Consider the following 8,659-nt stretch of genomic DNA (forward strand, 5'->3'; position numbering starts at 1 on the left):
AAGCCCAGACACATATGATTCTATATCTTGTAAAGTGTGCTGGGTGGGCTTCATGAACTCATTTTCACTGGAGGCCTATAGATTCCCTTGACATCCAGAGGCAATCATTACTCACTGAGATCCCATCTGAAAACAGCTCAAGAAACAGGAGCTATAGGTCACCAGGGGCTTTTTGAACTGAAATGAGAGACAGCAGGATAGAATGAAAAGCTCTGGGCCATGGCCCAGCTTAACCACTAATCACCTGCATGACCTTGACCAGTCACAAGGCCTCTGACCTTCCAGTCACTTTAGCTGTAACATGAGAGGACTGGACTAGATCAGCATTTTTCACAGTGTGTTTCGTGGAATATCAGTCCAAAGAGATGGGCCATAAAAAGAAGGTTCTGTGATTAAGTTAGTTTGGGAAATGCTACATATCAAGTAAGTTTGGAAAAAGCTGTTTGGGAAATCTACTGTGTTTATTAGGGCACAGTCTTTTAAGCTGTTTAAGCTTGTTTAAGCCAGCATTTTTCTAACCTGTTTGACCACTGCTTCCTTTTGTTTTTTTCTCCTATGTACTGTTGTCAAGGTTCTTCATACCTGGTACCCATAGACCATTCTGTGATAGACACAGTCATCTCTAGAGTACCATCCAATCATGACTCCAAGTCAGTCTCTGCTTTATGAGATTTCTGATTTAAACTAATCTCCAGGCAAAAGGACAGGCCACTGAGGCAGGCACAGTCGGTGCTCTGGCATTCATTCTACCTGCTTGAAAGCTGTTTATTGGGAACAATTCAGTCTTTCTGGTTGAAGGACTTTTTTCAATGATAGGAGCAGACCCACATGCACAGAGCAAGCCAGAAGTGGCAGAGTTAATGCCCCTGGAATCAGCTCAGGACAAATTACAGAAAGAGATTTAGTGGATAAATGCTCCAGCTTCATTATCCTCAGGTGATATAACTGTGCTCTGCACTGACTCCCAGAATTCCCCAGTAGGATTAAACTTGAGTTGTCCTCAGTAGTAACTTTGTGAGTGAAGAAGGATGTCATCTTATGTTGTTTCACTTATAGCCCCCACTGGGATCCTGGGATCACCTCCCAAGTGAACTACTGTATTAGAATCCTTGTCACAGTGTCTGCTACTGGGAAAACTCAAGGTAAGACAACCACCCTCCATGCCCACTAATGACCCCAGATTGTAGCACTCCACTGACAAAAGTATGCAAAATAAGCCTTGAGTAGACTGAAATTGTAAACTAAGTTCAAAAGTCACGCTCTGTAAGCAACCAATACCATCGACATTACACCAAATAGAAGTTAATAAAGAGAAAAGATCCCAGGCAGATTTTTAAACATCCTGTTAGGTTGATGGGCCCCAGGAGAGAATGCAACGGGTTCCATGGGACTGCAGTGCACTTATCTGACATGCTGCTTCTCATAAGTGTATACAGATATTGGAAGGAGGGTTGTTGTAATGAATTACAAGGGAAGCTATAGTTATATAGGACATTCTAATCAGAGCTGAAATTAAAAAGACTAGGAGGCAGTAAAATAAAATTGAGGAAGGCAACTGTCCCATTTTTTTTCCAAATATAGTTAACCTCACTGAAGAAAATCTTTAAAATTAATCATATCCCATTGATGTTAAAAATAATATCAAGAAGAATTGTTCTTATATACAAGTAATTATCATAAGTAATTATGCATTAGTAATTCTTTATAAGAGAGGAAGATAGAAAGGGCATAACAGTTTCCTGGGTCATTAAGATTACTTGGCATGAAGGTAACAATATTGGAAACACAATATCACAGAATGGGAAGGGTCTAACCAAACCTTCTACACTAGTATCTAACCTTCAGAGAACATCTGTAGCAATGTTCACCATTTCACTAAGACAGCCCGTTTCATTGCTGAGTGGCTGCTTCTTATACTGAGCTAAAATCTGCCTCTCTTTCTACCTATTGGTTCTTATTATACCCTATAGTCAGAGATGCAATTAGTCTTCTCTTATTTGACAGCTCTCCTTTTCATGGGAAAAAAATCATTTTTCTATTTTAATCATCTGCTGCAAATTATAATTACAGTTCTAGGAAGTTTAGTTCTATTTTTATAATGAAAATACTATTCCTCCTTTCTCCTGAATGAGAAGTAATATTTAATGGATGTTGACTATTGTAACCCATGACTGCTGATACTATCATTCTAAAATTATCATAGTGACTTGCACCTAATTTTAAAGAATTCTGATCAGTGACAAAGATATCCTACAACTTCACGTAGTCATAGAGTCTTGAGCCTAACTGTGCTATGGAGGTTTAACTTATCCCTAATTACCTAACTTGATGTTTTCAAACTTGGGATTTTGAATAGGAATTGGGAATTAGCACTAAGAGCTTCATAGATATTGAATCTGCAGAGTATTAACCAGGCATTTTAAACAGATGAGCTGATGCTTCACAAGTTTGATACTTAATTATGAACTTGATCCTCTAAGCGCTGTCATATTTGGAAATTCTGGAATCAAATGCCTGCTTGATAGTGTGGTGCCTCTATGTTAGATTACACCCTGGATTATTGCCAGCAGGGTAATGGAAAGACCGCAGAACTGGCGGGTAATTTATAGGAGGAGTCAATGTTTCTGATTGATAAATTTGAGTCAATGTTATATGATGAGAAAAAAACAGAATTTAAAGATAGACTTTGAGTTATAATATCAACCTTCAAAATGTATGTGATCTTGGGGGAAAAAAAGTGTGAGCCTCAGTTTCCAGATCTGTAAAATTAAAAAATGATTAACATTTTTTGTCCTTATTATTGCAAAGTGATTTTTAATGCTTAAATCCAATGCTTCCATAAAAAATTCTGTTAGGAAGTACGATGCAAATGCATACCATTGATATTTTTCAGTTTAAGCCTTTGTTATCATATACCTCTATATAATTTGTCTTTCCTTAAAGAAGAAAGAAAAATAACCTGATCCTAGACAAGAACTCTTCATATATCTGAAAATCATTAGTTTTATATTTTGTATTCTCAATGTTTGTATTCCTTTTTCATCTTTCCTGACCAATGTCATTTACCAATCTCTATTCACACTGGCACCCTACCATGGTGTGACTGGACTTGGAGGTCAGGATGCATTATGACACCTTAAGGGCAAAACTCCAGGTGAATTAAAGAGAGGGTTTCCTATTGGGTTCATACCCTCTGAGAGTGCTTAGAGGAGAAATTAAAAAGTGAAGACCTCTACACTCCTTGTTGAACAATTAAATTTGGTAACTTATAAAATAATATTGACTTCTCTATCTGCTCATGTTTTATTTGGCAGTAAAACACCAAAGAAGTCACCTTGCTCTAACATCTTCAAGTAACTCTATTTGTACTGAGCCCAATAAACTAAGCATGTGCTTAGGGAGCCAGCAGATTACAGTCACCAAAAGTTGTTTTGAAATATATAGTATTTGATATTTTAAGGTGGGCATAGCAAAGGCTAGGATCTTGAACATTTTTCCTTGGTAGGTCTGGAATTTGGTCTGGGCAGCTATTTTTTAAGAAGTCCTCTCTATGAACGTAAAAGTTTAAGAATCCCTGCTTTTGACACTGTTTGTTTTGTTTCACTTTATAGCCAAGTCTACTTCTCCCTGTGATTCAGATGCTCTACAACAAACTCTTCAGTGCTTCTCTTTACTAGTTAGAAGAGCAAGTTTTTGCAGAGTTGAGATAGGCCACATTTCTTCTGCCTTTTTAAACTCTATTAAATGAGAATAAAGGATAGCAAAGGGAAAAACATGTTATAACAATGGTGTAGAGAATGAGGAAAGAGCTATTAGTGATTTCAACATGTTCTTGGATAATAAAGGTCGAAAGGGAGAAAGATAACTGCTAAAGGAGGTAGAGGAAAATGAAGCCTAGACAACATCAAGAGGAAGATTCACTCAGTGAGAGAGACGGCCAGACTGCTAAGCCCATGGAGGTCACTCACACTCATAAGTGTAGGGTACTATGGTAGGCTGGAGTGAGAATTGATACTGAAGACAGGGCTGGTATTGATTCAAACACAGTTAAATTGTTCAGTCCTCCAGAATAATTTCTCACAGATGTTTTCTCCCAAGGCAAAAACAACAGCCGCCGCAACAAAAAGCAAAAAAACAAAAAACCCTCTAAGAAATGTAAATCAGTCCCAGAGAGGAAAGACAGACCATAATCTAGCATTGTAGGCTTCCACACAATCATAAGTAGCTTTTTGCCTATACACTCTGAGGCAAACCCATCAATGTACAAACCCTGAAAATATATACGGATCCTCCAGTCAGCTTCTTTTTTGTCTCCTTTCTAAATACAAACAGATAAGTAAGTATCCCATGATATGTGATGAAAGCCAACACATTAAAAAAGATTTAAGACGAATAAATAAAACAACTGACCCCATAAAATGGAGATACGTCAAGGAATATAGAGAACTTAAGCATTAAATTATTCAGTGCAGAGCAGAGTAAGCCAAGAAGACATTTTATCTATATATTAAGGTCATGCTGCCATTGTAAATAAACAACAAGGAAACAAGAACTGTTTCTGAGAAAGTAAAGACAATTTCTAGAATAACAAATTCATCAGAACTGAAAATTAAGTCAAGATAATTAGCTAAAAAGTATGGGGGAGGAGATGTAAATAAAGGCATAGAGAAGCATTCTAAGAGTTACAACTTGTAGTTGGGATTCCAGATAAGGAGTGCAGAGAAATGGAAAGGAGAATTATATCACAGAAATAATGAATGAGAGCATTCTTCTCCAGATTAGAAGATTATACCAAGTATCAAATAATTAATAAATATACTTACATGCATGACTATTGTAAAATTTGAGGATACCCAAGAGATGACTCTCTTACCCTTGGAGGTAGAGAAGGTTAAAGGTTGGGAGGTAATTTCTTAAAAAGAGAAAATTAAAATGGAGGCAGTAATACTGCATGCTAGGAAACAATGGGACTATTTTTTCAAAGTACCAAGGGAAAAATTTTCTCAACCTAGAATTTTTAAGCCAGTCAAATCATGACTCAGCTGTAACGTTATGAGATTCAACAGTCAATGGATTAAATGCAAAAGATGAGGGAGGGAAGGCCCAGGAGGAAAGTTGTGCAGCAGGGCTAGAGAGAAACAAAGTCAGACTGAAGGAGGAAGCTTGATGGTCTTGGGGCAGAGGCTCCAGAATAAAGAGAGAGGGAAGACATACAAAATAACAGATATAATAGAGTGCTTGAGGGAAACAACTGAAGATAAAAGAAAAAATAAAAGGCACATAGAAAATACAGAGAAAAAACAAGTCATACAAAAAAAAAAAAAGAAAGAGAAAAAGGTCATGGCACATGACTTATCACTAAAGTGAACCACAATTACATAATAATAGTATTCTAATCATTGTCTATTGATTTAATTAAACAGGGATATAATTTTACTGGAACACAGAGGAGGGGATATAAGAGCTTGTGTAAAAAGCAAAAACTAATCTATCTATCATGGTAAGAAGCCAAGAGATCTTGTCTAAAAACATTAAAATAAATACTGTAAAAGACACATTATTTAGAGGTAAGAAGGGACTACCTATAGTAAATGCTATAGGAGTTTAAATGATTACATTTGGAGAGGAAGTCTGGAAAATGACAGAAGCTTAGAGAAGGAAACTTACTTTTCATTAAAAAACCTTCAGTAAAATTTGATTTATTTTAACCATGGGCATTTTATCACAGTTTGAAAAGTACATTTTGAAAATATTAGGTGTGTACGACAACTCTGAAAAGTGGAGGTGGCAAAGGCTTCCAGAAGCGACTGCAGGCAGTGGAGGGAGGAATAGCTTTTTGGCATTAATACATGATAGATTTTAAACATCATTTAGATGTTATTTCTAAAAAAAAAAAATTTTGATATATTTACTTCAGTTATGTGATACATAAATTTGTTTGTTTCTCCATGAAATTTGTCATACTCTTTCTCTTAACTTAATATTTAGAAATAATTTTAGATTTAAAGAAAAGTTACAAAAATAGTGCAGAGTTCCAAAACACACTCCATTCAGCTTCTCTTATTGTTAACATATTATATAACCATAGTATAATCATCAAAACAAGGATATTAACACTGATTCACTAAATCTAATCTACAAATCTTATTTGAATATCACCAATTCTTCCTCTTTTTCTGTTTCAGGATCCACCCAATTTCCCACATTTTGTTTAGCTGTCATAGCTCCTTGGTCTTCGCTATTCTCTGGCAGTTTCTCAATCTTCCTTTGTATTTTATGATCCTAATGCTATTGAAGAGCCAGCTACTCTGCAGAATGCCCCTTAAATTGGTTTTGTGAGATGTATTCTCACAACTAGATTAAGGTTATGCCTTTCTGGCAAGAGTACTACAAAGGTGCCCTTGTTACTTTATCATATTGGGAGGAATATTTTTTTTTTTTTTTTGCGGTACAGGGGCCTCTCACCGCTGTGGCCCCTCCCGCCGCGGAGCACAGGCTCCAGACGCGCAGGCCCAGCGGCCATGGCTCACGGGCCCAGCCGCTCCGCAGCACGTGGGATCCTCCCGGACCGGGGCACGAGCCCGCGTCCCCCGCATCGGCAGGCAGACTCCCAACCACTGCGCCACCAGGGAAGCCCCTGGGAAGAATGTTATGTCCATGTGTTTCCTTACTTGGTTAGAATGGTCTCTACCAGATTTTTCCACAATACAATTATTAATTTTCCTTGTGTAATTAATACTTTATAGGGAAAGGTCCTCAGCCTTTCTAATCTAACATTTTATCTAAGTTATTAAATATTCCATATATGCAAAATGCTAGTTATTTAACTGTTATTATTTGAAGCTTTAAAACTTTTTTCTTAAAATTTATTCATTTCTTCATTCACTGAGTATCTTTTTAATTATTTAGGACACTCTCCATAAAATCCCATGTCCAGGCTGGTGGTTATTTATGCTGTTGACTGTGGTCTTGCCCCGGCTAATATAAATTTGACTTCACCCTGCATAATATCTGTAGATAGGAATTATTATCCTAAACAGGTCTTTTGGCGTTGCCTATGATATGGGGATATAGTTGAGTTGCTCCCTTCTTAGTAGCGACTGTTATGGAGTGGGGTTGCTGCCCTCTGAATGAGCTCTACATTATGAAATCTATACACAATGGAGCAGATCAGAGATATGCAAACTCTCTTGGACAGAAAATTCTCAGATCAGCCTTCCTTGACTGTAAATTGATTGAATGCATTAATAAGCTTAAAGAAAGAATGTGTCAATCAGAAAGGATTGAGTCAGTCTATGGAAGCACACAAGAGTCACTTTGCAAACATTAGCAACATCTACCTAAGTAGGGTCCAGAGGAGGGTTTTGGTTTCCTTCAGAACAGCTGCATCCAGGCCTGTTATAATCAAAACTCCAGGCACTAGAACTAGCACCTCTTGTTTTGAGCCCCGCAGACAAATCGTGAGTTCAGCACTCCAACAAAGCAAAGTCGTAAAAAAAAAATTGTTTTCAAAGAATATAATATTTGAAATTTCAGTGAAACTATGGAAGTATTCATCATGGGGAAAGTCAAAACTTTGTTAGACTTTTCACATTTTTGTAGCTTATATTGTTTATTTTTTGAATAAGATAAGGGAAGTGGGGAGGCACACTAAAATGCTTATGGCCTCAAAAGGTCTTAATCTTGCCCTGTTCTGATCCCATGCTCACCAAGCAATCTTGGTGTTATAATTTAGCTCCCCATGTAGGAGTTGTTATATGGTTTCCTGGAATAGAAAGTTGACATTAGCATTCCAGTCCATGTAACAACTATTTTTCTCATTGTAAATCAGTAAATAGGCATTCTGGTTTTATGCATTGGTCTGTGAGCTTGTTCAATTTGAGTCTGCCCCTGAGATATGAGGTACTCTCAGTGAATGACAATATCAGGTCTCTAGTTCTGTCAGTCTAAAACCCAGAGTCTGGTCAATGTAACCAAATGCAAACAAAAGGAAACCTTTTGCAAAGTGTCATCTAGTTCCTCCTGGAGACAATTTTTTAATTAAATTTTTATTTTTTAAACATCCATCCATTTTTGAGGATTAACTCTTTAAAATCAAAGCTCTTTATCAAGAAAGCACCATATGTTCATGTTCAATGAAATAAAAGAAATATTAATGCTCAGCAAGAAAAACAATGTGGATTCCAAGTCTATACCTGCAGGGATGGAAAAAGTCTTAACTAACATCTTAGGAGCAAGCTTAATTAGGAAAATAGACTTAGTAATAAACAACATAATGACCAAAGTTAAGATGCAAAGAGAATCATTCCCTGAATACCAGTATGTAGTGGTTTTACTGGACTTGATAATCTCTTGTTCTAAAGAGTTTAAAATCTAGAGAAACAAGACAATCACACATGAAACCTCTTAGGGCAGACATATGTTCAAATCTCTGATGAAATATAGGCTGGGGGAGCTACTTTCATGTAAAAGACATCTCTTGAGAAGAACACAGATGTAAAGTCAAGGTTTTTAAAGGAGAGTTCAATCAAGAAGAGTGACACAGGAGACTCAGAAAATGATACTGGGCTGTTTAGCAACAGTGAGATGTGGAAATAATCAACTGAAATTTAGTATATGTGAAAGCAAGAGATGGCAAACCTGACAGTAATTTACAGGT

Source organism: Lipotes vexillifer, unplaced genomic scaffold, assembly GCF_000442215.2.
Source record: "Lipotes vexillifer unplaced genomic scaffold, Lipotes_vexillifer_v1.1 scaffold839, whole genome shotgun sequence".
Classification (NCBI taxonomy): domain Eukaryota; kingdom Metazoa; phylum Chordata; class Mammalia; order Artiodactyla; family Lipotidae; genus Lipotes; species Lipotes vexillifer.